Source organism: Passer domesticus, chromosome 1 (assembly GCF_036417665.1).
Source record: "Passer domesticus isolate bPasDom1 chromosome 1, bPasDom1.hap1, whole genome shotgun sequence".
In the NCBI taxonomy this organism is placed as follows: Eukaryota; Metazoa; Chordata; class Aves; order Passeriformes; family Passeridae; genus Passer; species Passer domesticus.
The window spans coordinates 82,426,604-82,441,669 of NC_087474.1; the positions used below are offsets into that span (position 1 = coordinate 82,426,604).

At 36.0% G+C, this 15,066-nt stretch overlaps 1 long non-coding RNA gene across 2 annotated transcripts; it reads left to right on the forward strand.

Annotated features, from left to right (window-relative positions):
* Positions 1-773: 773 nt before the first annotated feature.
* On the forward strand, positions 774-13,968 carry LOC135288464 (uncharacterized). 2 transcript variants are annotated; one of them, XR_010351549.1, is made up of 4 exons: positions 774-830; positions 2,353-2,430; positions 2,980-3,092; positions 13,561-13,968. It is a non-coding gene; the product is annotated as an uncharacterized LOC135288464 (long non-coding RNA). The 2 variants fall into 2 exon arrangements; XR_010351548.1 differs by lacking the exon at positions 13,561-13,968 and adding an exon at positions 3,333-3,570.
* The last annotated feature ends 1,098 nt before the right edge of the window (positions 13,969-15,066 follow it).

Below are 15,066 nucleotides of genomic sequence, written 5' to 3' on the forward strand. Positions count from 1 at the left end.
GTTTTACAGGTCCATATTTGGAAAACCTGGAGTAGCATTGCAGTCCTTGGGTGGGCAAGGATAGGTTGGATTCAAATCTACAAAGAGACCCTCAGCCAATGTCATTCAGCCTTAAATCACTGGCCAGAGAGCTGGATGGTGCCAAGATTTCAACCAATCACATGTGTAAGCTAAGGAAATTGGAGCTCCTATAAAAGGAGCTGAGGGACTAAACTCTAGACTGCCTATCACAAGGACCATTGAGTGTGTGTTGTCTCTGTCTCCAACCACTGACTCCACATTACACCTGGATGCAGCATGGATACTCCTACCCTAGTGTGGTGGAAGGAGATAACTGACACAGAAAATGCCTTGGAGTTGTGCCATAAAAAAAGAAGCTAACAACTTAATGTTGTTAGCTTCTTTGGTATTTCAAGATGAGTGATATTGATGTGTACAATTTAGAGAAGGTACAACAAACAAAGACCAGCAGAGACCAGGATTCAGCTGGATAGGCAAATAAGTCAAATAATGGGCACACGTGCTGATTAACAGTGGGATATGCCATACTGGTTAAGCATCAAATAGCAGAGAGAGAGAGACGAGAGGTCAGAATTCCTTCCAGTGATACTTCTCCTTCCAGGCCTGCAGATTTTCCTCCCTCTGTTAGAGAACTGAGGCACTGAAGTGCTGGGCATTTCATATTTATGCACATCCTCATCCTCTGTGAAGTAATCTATGCTTGTTGACCAAAGTTCCAGATCCATGGGATCTGACTAATATGTCAGACATCTCTCACTGTGAAGTTCAAGGCCTCGGGACCTTAGAAGAACTCAAGAGAAAAGAGAAAAGTAATTTTTATGGTGACAGTCTCACCAAGGATCTCTTTTCTGCCACTCAGAACCTTTGTGTTGTGGTTCACTGCAAAGGAGAAGAAGCAGTTGGGAAAACTTGAAACTTACAAGACTAACTCAATCTCCAGCAGAAAACTTGCTTGTGATTGCTAAGGACCAAGATAAATTTAGTAACTCCCAAGGAAATACTGTTAGATTTACTGATCATTCTGAACAAACTTAAATCGATTTTGAATGGGCTCTCTCCAGGATTAAGAACAAATAAGCTTAGAAAAAGGAGTAAAAATTAATACAGAAAAATGTCAAGTGAATGTTCCAAGGGGAAAAAAAAACCAACAAAACAAACAAACAGCCATTCCAGCTTGATGGAGGTCTTGTTTTGTAATATCTATGTATTTTCTATTTCTTTTCACTTAAACTGGCTTTTGTGCTACTGTCATAAACTTACAAGCTGACTTTGATAAGTAGTCTTAGTACAAAATAATGCTGGAGACGATCTCCACAGAGGGTTACATTTTGTAGTGAAATGTCAAAACAAGCTCCTTATTATGCCAGGTTAAGTAGCCTAAATGAAACCACCATCATACATAAAATACCTAAAATTTTTAGTCCTTTCACTAAATGACTGGTTTTAGAACAGAATAGTCATACACAGAACAATGAAAATAATATGAAACTTCCATCAGCATATTTCTCATGCATTGATGACAACAGACATTAATGCCTTTTGTTCTACCAAAGGCATTTCAACTACTAGTGGTATAATTTACAGTGAAGTCATATTTAAAAGTTACATTTGCACTTCATTTCTCATTTGTGCTAAGTAGACAGTGCACATAAGTGTCTGGATCATTGCATATTGGAGTATTGTTATGTTTTATGTTTTGTAATTGATTTTGTAGACAAATGAGAAGTTTCAGAAACAAAAATAAAAAATCAGAATGGCAATATCACATTTTTTGCTTCTGCCATGGGAAAATGAATGGCAAATAGAGGAATTCTGGAAGAATTTTTCAAGAACAGGCAAGGATATTATTTTACAGGCACCTGATTTTTTTGTTCTATATGCATGTGTGAATGTACAAATATACCTATATTAGAAAAAAAATTCCCAGTTTATCATCTAAAACCTTTACCAACAGCAACTTTAGGTACCACACCTCATCAAACAGAGATGCACATCTAAAAGGAAAAAATCCATAGCAGAACACAAGACACATTCAGCTAAGTGCAAACTGGAGTATATAAAATAATCAGATTTCACAGATTGATTTATGCTGTTCTAGTTGTTCTAGTATCCTTTTGTTGGAAGGTATATTTTACACTTTGGTTCTGTTTCAGTTCATGAATCAAAATTCAAATGAGGAGAGATCTGGCCTGAACTCTACTTAAAAATCACTTCCAAATTTGGGATTTTTCATCTTCATTAAAATCTCACAGAAACTAAATGCAGAAAAGAATGCTATGAATATCAATGTTCTTGTATTCCAAAGAAATCCTGTTGACGTTATTTCTGCAGGGGAAGTGAATGTCTTTGCTTGGAATCAACCCACTGGCTGTCACAGTGCACCCTGCAGCATAGGAAATCCAGCAACAAGTACTTTCCTTTTACTACCCACCCCCCATCATCTCCACTCAAAGCAAGCAACCTTTCTCCCACTCCAGAAAAATTCATTGGAATACTTTTTAGAAAAATTTCAAATTACCAGTAAGAGACGAAAAGTGACAGCGTCTTGTCACACCTCCAATGTCTTTTTCTTTTGCACTGTTTTAGAAGGAAATACATTTTCATAACAGTCCTGTAACTTAAAATATGGGCACATTCCTGATTTGTTCATTTTATCATGGAATTTGACACAGCTCCTGTCATAACACATATTAATATATCTTTATCCAGCTTCGAATGAACTCTGTAATTTTAAAAGCATTTACTTTTAGAGTCAGCATGGCAAGCATTTCTCACATCACTTCTCACAGGGGAATGACAGGCTGTACAAAGTATGCCTTAAAAACAGAGATCTTGATTTTAGTAGGAGTAAAATAATAACATTGTTCGCTGCTTATAGTTCTGTCCTTCATTTTACTTCTGGAGTTATGGGTAGATATTTAACCCAGACTAGAAACAGTTTATTATCTGTTTGAGCAGTGCAAGGATATCTTTGGAGGAACACAGGATCCCAAAACCTGTCCAGGATCATTACAGTCTTCCCTTTCCTCTAGCAGCTGGAGGCAGAATGATCACCCCAGCCACTTAATAATGTAAGTAGATTTTTGGCACATAGTAGTGGAAAAGGGGTGAAAGAGTTTCATGAGCAAAAACAGTGAGAAGAAATTTAGGTCTGGGATTTTTGTCACTTGAAACTTGCTCTTTCAGCTGTCAAGAAGGAGGCTGCTAGTTGCTAGGGGCGATGATAATAATACTTCTTATATAATGCTTTTATCCCTAGTTTTTAAAGCTTTCTTACAAAGAAGGTCAGTGTTATTATCACTGTTTCACAGGTAGGAAAACCTCTTATTTGTGCACCAGTTCCCCCAAAAAACACCCAGCAGGACAATACTGAAGACAAGCAAAAACCTGTTCTTCTCTCCACCGGCCATACTGCCTTGAGGAGAGCTAACAATTTAGGAGACATTAGTTTATGTACCTTCACTGATAAAAGTAAGTAGAAATTTTGCTGGTAATTATATTTCACTGCCCCACAAGTTTCAGATATCGTAAAAGAAGAAAACCTTCCATATGACTGTGAATCAAGGATTGTTTCCAAACTAAGTTGCTCTTTGGACAAGTATGTTTTCTGGAGACAAATCCAAGACAGTTTCAAGAGGACAAATTCAGTTGCTTTCCTGGATTTGCCTTGTGCAGGAAAGTGAATGAAAGAGGCTTTTAATTCCAGGTACAAAAGAAAAAGGATAGATAGAGAAATGTGCAGTAAACCCTAAAGACTGCAGGAGTATGTTCAGATTCGAAAAAGAAGTCGTTCTATCCTTAATCTCTCACTTAAAGCAGATTACAGTGGTACAGTAGAAGAATATCAGGTTGTAGTACCCAACACCAGCTGACCTCCACTCCTTCAGAACTGATTGGGTTTTATTCCTAAGGACTCCTTCCATGCTTTTTCGTTTGATTTCTTGATGAGACATTATCTTCTGATTGCTGAAAAAAAAAATAATTTTTCTCCAGCAATTCCAGATTTGTAATTTAATGACAAATCTTTAGGAACAAGCCTGAACAGCACTCGGCAGGGATGCAGAGAGAAAGCGAGACATGAAGAGGCTTTTCAACCCCATCCACTGTGTAAATGAAGGGCTTTGTTTCAACTAATACTCAAATTAGGATACAGAATGGGCACCAGGCAACACAGCAACATCCAACAGGAGCCAGAGTGGGAGCTAAAGAGAGTAAACAGCTTCCCCACCTGCTAACACATATGCTGCCATCTGCAACTTACTGACCAAAGGGGAAGTTTGATCTTTTCCAAAGCAGTGCCAGTGTGTTTTCTTCTGTGCCATGGATGAGTGCCTTCAGCCATTCTGCACAACAGTGCCAGAATATTTGTTGTCACTGATGTTCAGCCAACCCTGCACTGTTTTACAGCCAGCTTTTGCACAGCAATAGCAGTAAGGGCCAGATTTCACCCGCTGCATTTTTCTTCCCAAGTGACTGACGTGCTGCTGTACTTACCAACACTAAACTCATTGGAAAATATTATGACCACTGTAATTTTTAGAGGTAAAAACCCCATATGTTAAGGGTCTTTCTCTTGATTTTATGAAAAGCCCTTAAAAATAAAGCAAAAATGAGATATGCATTACATCATTAATACAAACACATTTCTACTGGTGATGCAATCTGATTTAATTCATACATTTATACATTTGCAATACAGCTAAAGCCTGAGGAAAGAGGTAGCATCTTTTATTCATCTATATTAGCTGTTCTAATGAAGCCAGACATGCTTTTAGACTTATGAATCCCTTTTCATAATGGCATATTTCTGCAGTCTTTAGGGCTTACTGCACATTTCTTTGTCCATCTTTTTTCCTGGAAATTATTTTCTTTACTTTCATGCTATAGTTATACTTGGAGAAGGGGCAATACAAAAAGGACTATTTATATACTAGTTTTTTACTAATTGATGTGGATCACAGGTTTCAAGTTACAATTTGGGAAACATCAGAATGTATAATAAAAGAAAGACATATATCAGAATGATAGCATGAAAAAGGATAGATGTGTGGGAAGATGAAAGATAATGAAAATTTGGGAGCAAAAATCAAAAACATTTTAGGCATATTTTAAAAGCAAGAGTCACAGAATGCAAATGGACTCATCAAGGGACCAAAAGTGAACTGTCAGAAATATGATCAGTGACAAAAAATAGAAGTTGGTTAACCAGAAATCTGTTTATGTATCTGCATTAGGCTTTTGGTTTTAGCAATAGGGATAACCATAAAACTAGAAAATGCTGAACTTGTGAATTGATATTGTTTATTATTTCATCAACAGGGATTGCTTTTGAACTTCTTTCAACCATCAATCATAAAAAATTACATATTTTTATTCAAAATATTAATAACTTTAAAACACTTAATTTTTTTAACTAGCTTGGAGTTTTCTTTGTAGTAACTTCAAAATAATTTCAAATACAATTTCTTCTAAGAGAGTGTCTTATATTTTGTTACTGTTAGCAGACAATATAGGTCTAACCTAGCAAATAGTTCAACAAAAATAGGGATTCCAAATTTTCAGTGTATTCAATATCATATTTCCTCAGTATCCTAGTAGAAATATTTTTTTTTCATCCTTAATCATGCTTCAAATGCAGCACAGAAGAAGAAAGTCATGCTGTGTTCCTTTCTGCACATGCATCACCCATAATTCTGCAATTAAAACTTCTGGAGTGAAAAGTGAAACAGAAGGAAGGAGAAGATTTTGTGGGATAAAAATAATTGTAATAAAATAAAGTTTCTTCTGATATCACATAGGTTAAGAAATAACTTGGCCTCTTTGTGAACTATAGAATGTCTAAAATAATATGAACAAATGAAACAAGAAATGTCTTAAGCTCAAGCAATTTTCCACAGTAGAATCGCACATTTGAAATTTAAGAACAAAGGAGAAGTCTCAATAACAGAGCTGGTCTACAAGATACTTCTCTTAAGAAACACAGGATATTCAATATAGAAGTATGAATAGGGATACATAGATGTACTATAAGGAAATTCAATATCAAAACATTGACATTTGTTACATTATAGAATTATCTCCCCAAGAAAAATGCAGATGCTCATTTCCTCCTCACAGTTAAAACGTACTATGATAAGACCAAATAGTAATTCAGTAAAGAACCATTGTGCTAGGACATAAGGAAAGGAAACAGAATGAAGGAGTAAAAAATATTATCCTTTTACTCAGTATCATCTACAACATTAAATAATTGTACATAGATTCCTTTTTTTAATTGCAGAGTATTGAGGTGCAGACATGGTCCTCTAGAAATTCTCCACTGACAAACTTTTCTGTACATGCAGAATACCCCTATTAAATTGTCTTTACTGGTAATTTTTTTTTTCTTTTTTTTTGAAAAGAAGAGGGTGTCCATTTCTGAGCACTGGTACATAAGCATAAAGCCTATGGGGCATGGGAATGTCAGACTTACAACCCTGCTGCGATTTTTATGTGTATATTTTCAAAAAGAAATGTTTATGCTAATACAGCAATATGCTTGAATCAGCCCAGTATGTGTCATTTATAGGTTCTCGTGCTCTCCCAAGGAATATTAAAAAAATATGATGTTTCATTTGCTTTAATTTCAGCATTATACAGAAGAAACCACAAGAAAATATTAAATATTTTGATTATGTTTGAAAAACATTAAACATGACATTCAATGTATCAGCTGTTAAGAGCATACATTTCTTGTGCTGCTTCTCAGGATGTAATCAAAGAAAAACAAATCACCAATATGTCAGATATGGAAATTTAAATCTCAGTAGCATAAACACATTGCGTACACTACATTCACATATAAATATTATCATTCTCATGTGGACCTTTCCTTTATTCTTCCCCATTTTTTGTGTAATATAACGCTGAAATTATTTGCTGTACTGCCATTATCATACTGAGATGTATAGAGGACAAAAGCATGGAATAAATAAAAGGAAGAGCATTTCACTGTTTTCATTAGGAAAAACCTAGCGGGCACAGGCTTTTGCTGTTTCTATGCCACTTCCTCTGTCACCCAGAAAGCTACCAAAAATATCACTCACAGACAAAACTGCTAACCCTAACAACAAGAAAGGATGGGCTTCTGCATTCAGAGAAATAGACCCAGAGCTCACTGCCCTGAATCACAGTCTGTGCTACTGGGGAGGAGGGTGACCACGGCAAACTGAAAAACACTTAAGAACATGCATTAGCTCTTCATGGAGCTTTCCACACTGAAAGCTGGGGAAAAATTTTCACAATTTTGTTGCTGTTGGCTTATACTGACCACAAAATATTTGAGGCCAAATCCTTTATTTTGAAGCCTATTTTGTGGGGCGTGTTGTAACCCACCCTGGAAGGTGAGGGTATCTCAGATTCTTGGTAATTGACCCCTTAGGTCAGATTAGAGTGAAATTACACTGAAGGATCAATGTTTATATACATATATATATATACACATATATGCTTATTTTAGAAGAATAATCTATATGGAAGAGACAAATTGTAATAACAGAAAGATCTGACCACCCATGGATCGAAGAAGAGGAGCAGATTGTTGCAATTTCAATGTTTTTTGGTCAAAGTGATGGTTGCAGTCTTGATCCATAGGGGGCAAAAAACCCTAGAGTAACTATCTGCCATAGGACATCACTGAATAAGAACGTGATTTCTACAAAAACTTGTGTTCAAAGAAAAGCAAGTGCTCAGAAACTCACCATTGTGAAATCCACCAATTGAACAATCATATGACACAACGCTCAGCATATAAAGCTGGGTGAAGAAGGAGTATGATGGTGTTTGATAGTGTTTGTCTTCCCAAGGAGCTGTCACACATGAGGGGACCCTGATCTCCTGGGAATGGCTGAACACCAGCCTGCCCATGGGAAACAATGAATTAATTCCTTATTTTACTTTGCTAGTGTTTATACCTTTTGCTTTCCCTATCAAACTATCTTCCTGTCAACCCATGATTTTTCTGCCTTTTATCATTCCTATTCTCTCCCTCATCCAGAGGGAAAGGTGATGTAGTGACTTGTGTGGGGTCATTTGACAGTTGGGGTTAAACCACAATGCAGAAAAAAACCACACAATCAAGGTCTCAAGCACCAACTTTGAACTAAATTGGATTTATTTATGCTATTTCAATACATTTCTCTATTTTAACCTAGTCTCTATTCAAGATTACTGCTTTCCCTTACCCTTCTGCAATATTTCTGAATCTTTTTTTGACACATGCTTCTTACCAAAACCCATACTCAAATTTGTGATATTGTAACCAATACAGCTTTCCAGCTGAATGAATATTTAGATAGGCAAACAACTTCAGAAATACATTGCAGAACCCACTGTGCCTGCTGTGCTCCTCAGAGATATTTGGCAGGATATGACATTCCACTCTGCCAGTTCCCCAGATTCATGGAAAAGGAAGTAGTTGCCCTTGGCAGGGTTGTTCTGCCCACCTGGAGCAGTCTGAAAATGAGGATACAAGCCAAAGAGTCTGCTACATAGCACCATGCAACTTAGGCAAAAGGAACATACGTGACTAATTTAGAGTGTGATTACATTATGGTCAGAAATCAGAACTCTCAGATCTGAAACAGCTCCTCCCCAATCAGTCTTTATGCCTTCTTTTCTCCTTTTTGCAGAAGAGGGATGTATGCCCTCTCTTCTTTTTGTACAAAAGGGATGTTGTTTTGCATTTGCTGCATAAGTTTTATATGCCACTTCTCTTTTCCACAGGCGGTCAGGACAGATTTTAGCTTCAGTTTTATACTGGGACTTAATGATTAGAGAGGGAACCTGACATTAGGAGGCATGTATTAGCAGAATAAAATAAATATAATAGGATATAAATAATAAAATCTAAAAACTTAATTGGGATTTTGTGAAATTGTACTACATAACTTGTTGAATCTTCTCAAATTTAAAAACAAAACAAAACAAAACAAAAAGAAATTATGAAATCTGCTTTTGTTAAGTGAAGTTACACCTAGATTTTTCAGTAAAATATATCTGCATTCTTCTTAGAAAAGAGTCATGTCCATCTGCATAATCATCATGTGGACAACTCCCTTCAAATCTTTATGCAATATAGGTTTTTAAAAACTTTCCTGTTAGAGATAGTTAAATTTAATTATTCATTTAGAAGGATAACATCTCCCAGTTCACCACAAAAAGACTGTAGATTTGAGGGTGCACCAATACAACTTTTAGTCCTTATTGGTTCAGCAAGAATTCTTCCAGCAACCTGGTGATTTTGTAATGCTGGTAGGATTGGTTGAGTCAACCACTAAAACTGCTAAGCCTATACTATCATAAATGTTACTGCCAGAACATTTATTCTAGAATGGCATATGACCACTAATTATAACTGTTAACAACAACTCAATGGACCTATATAAAAAAAACCAAACAAAACCAGTGTCTTGGTTCACAGTCATTGTATGGATACAGCTATGGTCACGTCATTGGGGTTTTTTCAAGCTTTTGAAAAATTAAGTAACCACTTTTTATATAGCTGCTTTACATTATTTGCATTTTCTTTTACAAAGATACCAAATTTTTTGTGATCTCATGTCTTAGTAATAATTATAATGCAAACAGTTAAACTTGTAACCTGGTACTCATGTCCTTAAAACATGTAACAAAGTGCTCAGAATTTATTATTATAAAACAATAATTGAAGCCTACTAAATGTAGACAAGGAAATAGAGGATGGCTGTATAGCTGGAATGTACAGTGGAAGATCATAAGTCTAATTTTGTTATGTTAGAAGCAGAAGGATTCTCAACACAATGAAGTAGGACAAAAATGGGTCAGATTGGTAAAATAACTAGGATTGCTATGGAGATAATTAAGGAAGACTGGATTATCAACAATGTCAAATACTGAAATCAGGTTGATTAATCTCTTCATTAGCAGAGAATAAGAGGACATTAACTACTTCAGGGAAAATGGTTTCTAAGGAAGCCACAGCAGGATGCTCATTGAATTTGGACAAATAATTTACCCCAGGGTAAGAAAACATATCTAAGAGTTATGTTGAAGAACCATAGGTTTCACACCCCAGAATACCCAGAAGTTCAACGTGGAAGAATTTCGTGGTACTATTACACACACAAAGCACTCTGAGCACCATGACAAGGGTGAGAAAGGATAATAAAAATTTTTCTTCCATGTTACATTGCTTTCCTCTTGACCTTTCTTGTCATGTCCAGAATCAAGATTATAAGCAGGACATTGTTTACAGAAAAATTAAGGAAAAAAAAAAAAGGAGAAAAAGAGGTAAGAAGGAAAGGGACTGGAGAGAAAAATAGTGCAAGATCTTTGTATTTTTCTGAAAGATGTAGCTATGGAGGAAAGGCAGGTCAGAAATAAGTCAAAGGAAGACAGGTTATTTAATTTGTCTTTTTGAAGGACTTGTAAATTAGATTTTGTAGTTCACAGGATACACCTGTGGGAGATTCTGGTAAAAAAAATCTCGCATTACTCTCCAAAGCCAGTTATTTTATGTCAGTATGAAAAACTAAAGCTCACAAAAGCCATATACATTAAATATATTAACTGTTTATTACCCATTTGTGAACTACAGTACAAAACATAAGGAAAATAATTGCCATGCCACCTGATCTCATAATTACTTTGAAGTTACAGAATTTTTATATATAGTTTAATATTTACTTTAAAAAGACTGTGAAATTTTAGAGCTGCTGTGTCAAAAAATGCCTTTGGTTTCACCCTCAAGCATGTTCTTTCATGCACTAAATGAGAGGGTAGCACACAGGAAATTCTGGTTTATTGGTAAAGCACCATGGGAATGTTCTCAGATACTGTGAAAACTTCAATTACTTCTTACAGTTGAGGGGTGCAGTCTTCAGTTACTGACATCAATCACAAAACTAAGAGATTTTTTAACTATCATTAATATCATTACTGATAGAATAAAAAAATAGCAAAAAAAGATGAAAGAAAACCTGCTACACTTCAGAAACCGTGGATAAAAGACTTACTATGTTGCTGCTTTCGCTGCTAAGTAGCACATTAAAACTGACTAACATAAATATACACAGCAAAACAGGATCTAATTTTCTGGGCTAGTTAGTTAAGTGGCAGCAACTTTACTGATATTTTGTTCAAACTATGACCAGTATTGCTGACAGCTGTGTAACTAGATAATGACATCAATGTTACACTTTATTTTTAGGTGTTTTTCTCGACTTAAGATGTTCTGTTTTAACAATAAAGAAAAAAATAAGCAAATAGAAAACCACTTTTGTTTGAATTTTCAAATTACTGTTAAGATATATTTTACCATTGTGTTGAATGGCATCAGTAAGTCCATGTTTCACAAAACCTGAAATCATAATATTTTTAGAGACATATCAATATCTGGAGCATTTTTGTCATAATAAATACACAACTTTGAATGTCCCTGTGTATATTAATTTTGCCTGTGTTTTAACTAAAAGTACTAATCTGGCAGAAATAGTTTACCAAATTTGTTCTAAATGGCAGTCATTAGTACCATATTTCTGAGAAAGCAGTGTCCTCTTTACCATTGTGCCGGCAACTGGCAAATGCAGAATTTTTTTTCCTTTTAATTAAAGAAATTTAAAATTTATTGTAAAGCTACTCTAAAACTATAGAAACATCTGTACTAGCCTTAAAAATTTCATACTGAAAATAAATTAAAAAAAAATAGCACAATTTATACTCTAGATGCATCTGCTGCTAATACAAATACAGCAGAGATCACTATTCTTTTCCTGGGAACAGCTTCTTCTACTATCTTTAATAAAATGTAGGCAAATCTATTAATATAAAAAAGAAAACTATTTCAGATTTCTCTATTTTATATATATATGTATATGTATATATATACATATACTGTGAGGGTGATGAGGCACTGGAACAGGCTGCCCAGAGAAGTTGTGGATGCCCCATCCCTGGCAGTGCTCAGAGTCAGGTTGGATGGTGCTCTGAGCAACCTGGTCTAAGGGAAGGTGTCCCTGCCCATGCCAGGGGGATTGAAACAAGATGGTTATAAGGTTCCTTTCAATAAAAACCATTCTATGATTACAGAAATTGCTTATTAGTCTGGAAGAAAATCAGATTCCTGGAGAGCTAGGACTGTTTGAGGAATGTTTCCAGAAGTTCTATTTTATCTCCTAGTGTATATTCATTACAATACAGTATTTAATTACTATTTGCATATTATTTTCCCAAGGGACTTTCTCTACTTTCCCAATTCATATGTACCACAACTAGCTTCATAAAAGAAGACCTCTTTCATATTTTCTTATACTGTTACTACTTTATATTAGCCACATAAATTATCTGCTGCATACTCTGCAGATAAAGCACTGAACACAGAATTTTATATTTTCTCACTCTTGATTCTCTGAGGTGGATCTGGCATATCAGATACTTTTATTCAAGAATTCTTACAGGGTAGGAACCAATTTTTTATGCTACCATTGACAAATTATAAACTGTGCATATTATGCACTTCTCTATCTATAGCATACTAATTGCAGTATTCCTCAGCTGTAGGAATCATCTTTCCAAGAGGGTTTGCATAAGCACTAAAAAATACAAGAAAAGAAGACACATTACTGTGGGATGCTGCTGTGAATTGATATGATATGTCAGAGAGTTACTAGATATTCTGTTTTAATCATTTGGGGGTATAAAATCAAGGGACTTGAAAAAAAATAATAAAAAATCCCTAATCCGAGGATTTTTTTATAACTTACTTGAAACACTATTTGAAGAAATATAGAAATTTTCTGAGAGAAGAATCTGAGCTTGCTCTTTTTTTTAAGAGATGGTCTAAAAAAATAAGCTTGTTACACTGCACTCCCTTCAAATCACTCTCCATCTCAGGGAACTTAATTTTGGTTTGGTTTTATTTTGACTAGTACTGACAGAGTTTCAAATATACGAATGAAACATTTCCATTCAACTTACTGTGTCCAACTTCCCTCACGTCCTCTCCCCATCCCCACAAAAGTTTTTTTGGTATAGCAAGAGATAGAAGCTGCAAATATGACAATTCTCAGCCTGTGGAAACATGACCTGGCCTTGGAGCCTGGAAATTTCCCTATTAGCTTTTGTTTATATATATATAAATAAATTTGTATATATATATGTATTTATATGCACACATGTATATAAAACTGACATTGTCTATCTTGTAGGAGAGAACTAAGATGTCTGTTCAAGTCTGTAAAAGAGTGTTTAACAGATGTCTACCTTCCCAGCAGAAGTGGAGGAAGCTGAGATTTCCCAAAAGTATATTTTGTGTAGCTCTGCATCCCAGTGCTCTGGAAGGCGTCACACTGCATTTGTCAGGTTCAGAACCAGCTGAAGTCTCTATATGTGCACTGCACAATTAACAAATGCACACATCTTGTTGGACAGAAGTTTAGAATACAACTAAAAGGTTTATAGGAATAGAAGTGCCAGATCCACCCTACTTCCCCTTCACATTCTTTCTCTACTCCCCTTCTACAGGAGACAGTCCTCCGTGAACTTCCCCAAAGTGAGCCCTTCCAATGGGCTGCAGTTCTCCACAAGCAGCTCCAGTGTGAGTTCCTTACAAAAGGTGCAGTCCTGCAGAATTAGATTTCTTCAGCATTATTCCTCCCAGGGTCACAAGTATTGCTGGCAAACCTGCATGGGCTCCTTTCCTTCCAAAAGCCCTGACAGAAGCCTATTCCAGTGTGGACTTCTCAAGGGGTCATAAACCTCCTTTGGGCATCCACCTACAGTGCTGTGGGACACTCCAGAGGCTGCAGGTGGATGTCTGCTCACTTGTGGGGATCCATGTGCTACAGGAGAAAGTCTGCCTCGCCATGGTGTGCACTGTGGGCTGAGCAGGAGAACCTCTGCTCCAGCATCTGGAACAGTTTCTTTCATATATTTTCACTCCTCCTTTCTCTGGCTGAAGTCTCTCCTGAGCAGTAACTTCTCCCCTTTCTTAAATCTGTTTCTGCAGAGCACTAATGGTCTTGGCCATAGCCAATGGTGTATCCATCTTGGAGCTGGTTCTATCAGACAGGGGATGGAGCTTCCAGCAGCTTCTTGCAGAAACCATCCCTGTAGCCCCCAGTGCTACCAAAACCTGGCCATCCAAACCCAATACAAATCAATGGGTGGCATATACACACTAGCTAGTGCTACATAACTCTGACTATGTCATACAATTTTTGTGCTAATGGAGTTAAAATGTGGTCCATTATCTTTCACTCTGCATATACATTGAAAGGATATTACAGGAATTTGGCTTGATGAGAAAGGAACAATAGGCATGAACAAATGGCATGGGCTCCTTACTGTTCCTGAACACCTTTCACTGAGCTATAATTTGTCATTCTGGCTGCTGTGTTTAGGAAGGCTTCTAAACCATTGTATCTCAGAGCAAGTTGGTAGAGAAAAAAAAAACAAAACAAAAAACAAAGAAAATCAAGAGTCATTTTGTTTGTTTTCTTGCTACAATAGAACTGTGAACTTTTAAATTTGCAATATGTCAAGAGGCAAATCTTTGAGCAGCTATTCAACACTTAGGAATGATTGTAATGAAGTTTAATTCCCTCTTGCAGAATTGTTACTATGGTAACTACCAATTCTGATCTGGTGAAGCCAAAACTGCTTTAAAATTTCAAAATATTTCAATAGTATGTTTGGTTTTTTTGTTTTTTAAAATAATGCATTTAGACTTCACATTTCAAAATGTATTAATAATAAGAGCACAACATTATGTGGACATAATAAACAGGCAAATGATACCTGGGGACAGAAATGTTGCAAGAGCCTCTGATAAGAGTATTTGTGGGCGATGAGGACATGCAGCAAAAAAAAATCATACGCCTAATCTGAGCACAAGTAAGCACATCCATCTAGTCTTTTCATTTTTGTAAGGGTGCTCAGGCTAAGGAATTAAAACCAGACTTTGACACAGGCATATTATTTTGTTTCCGTTTTTCTGCCTATTTGTTTACAAAATCACTTTTTTATTAG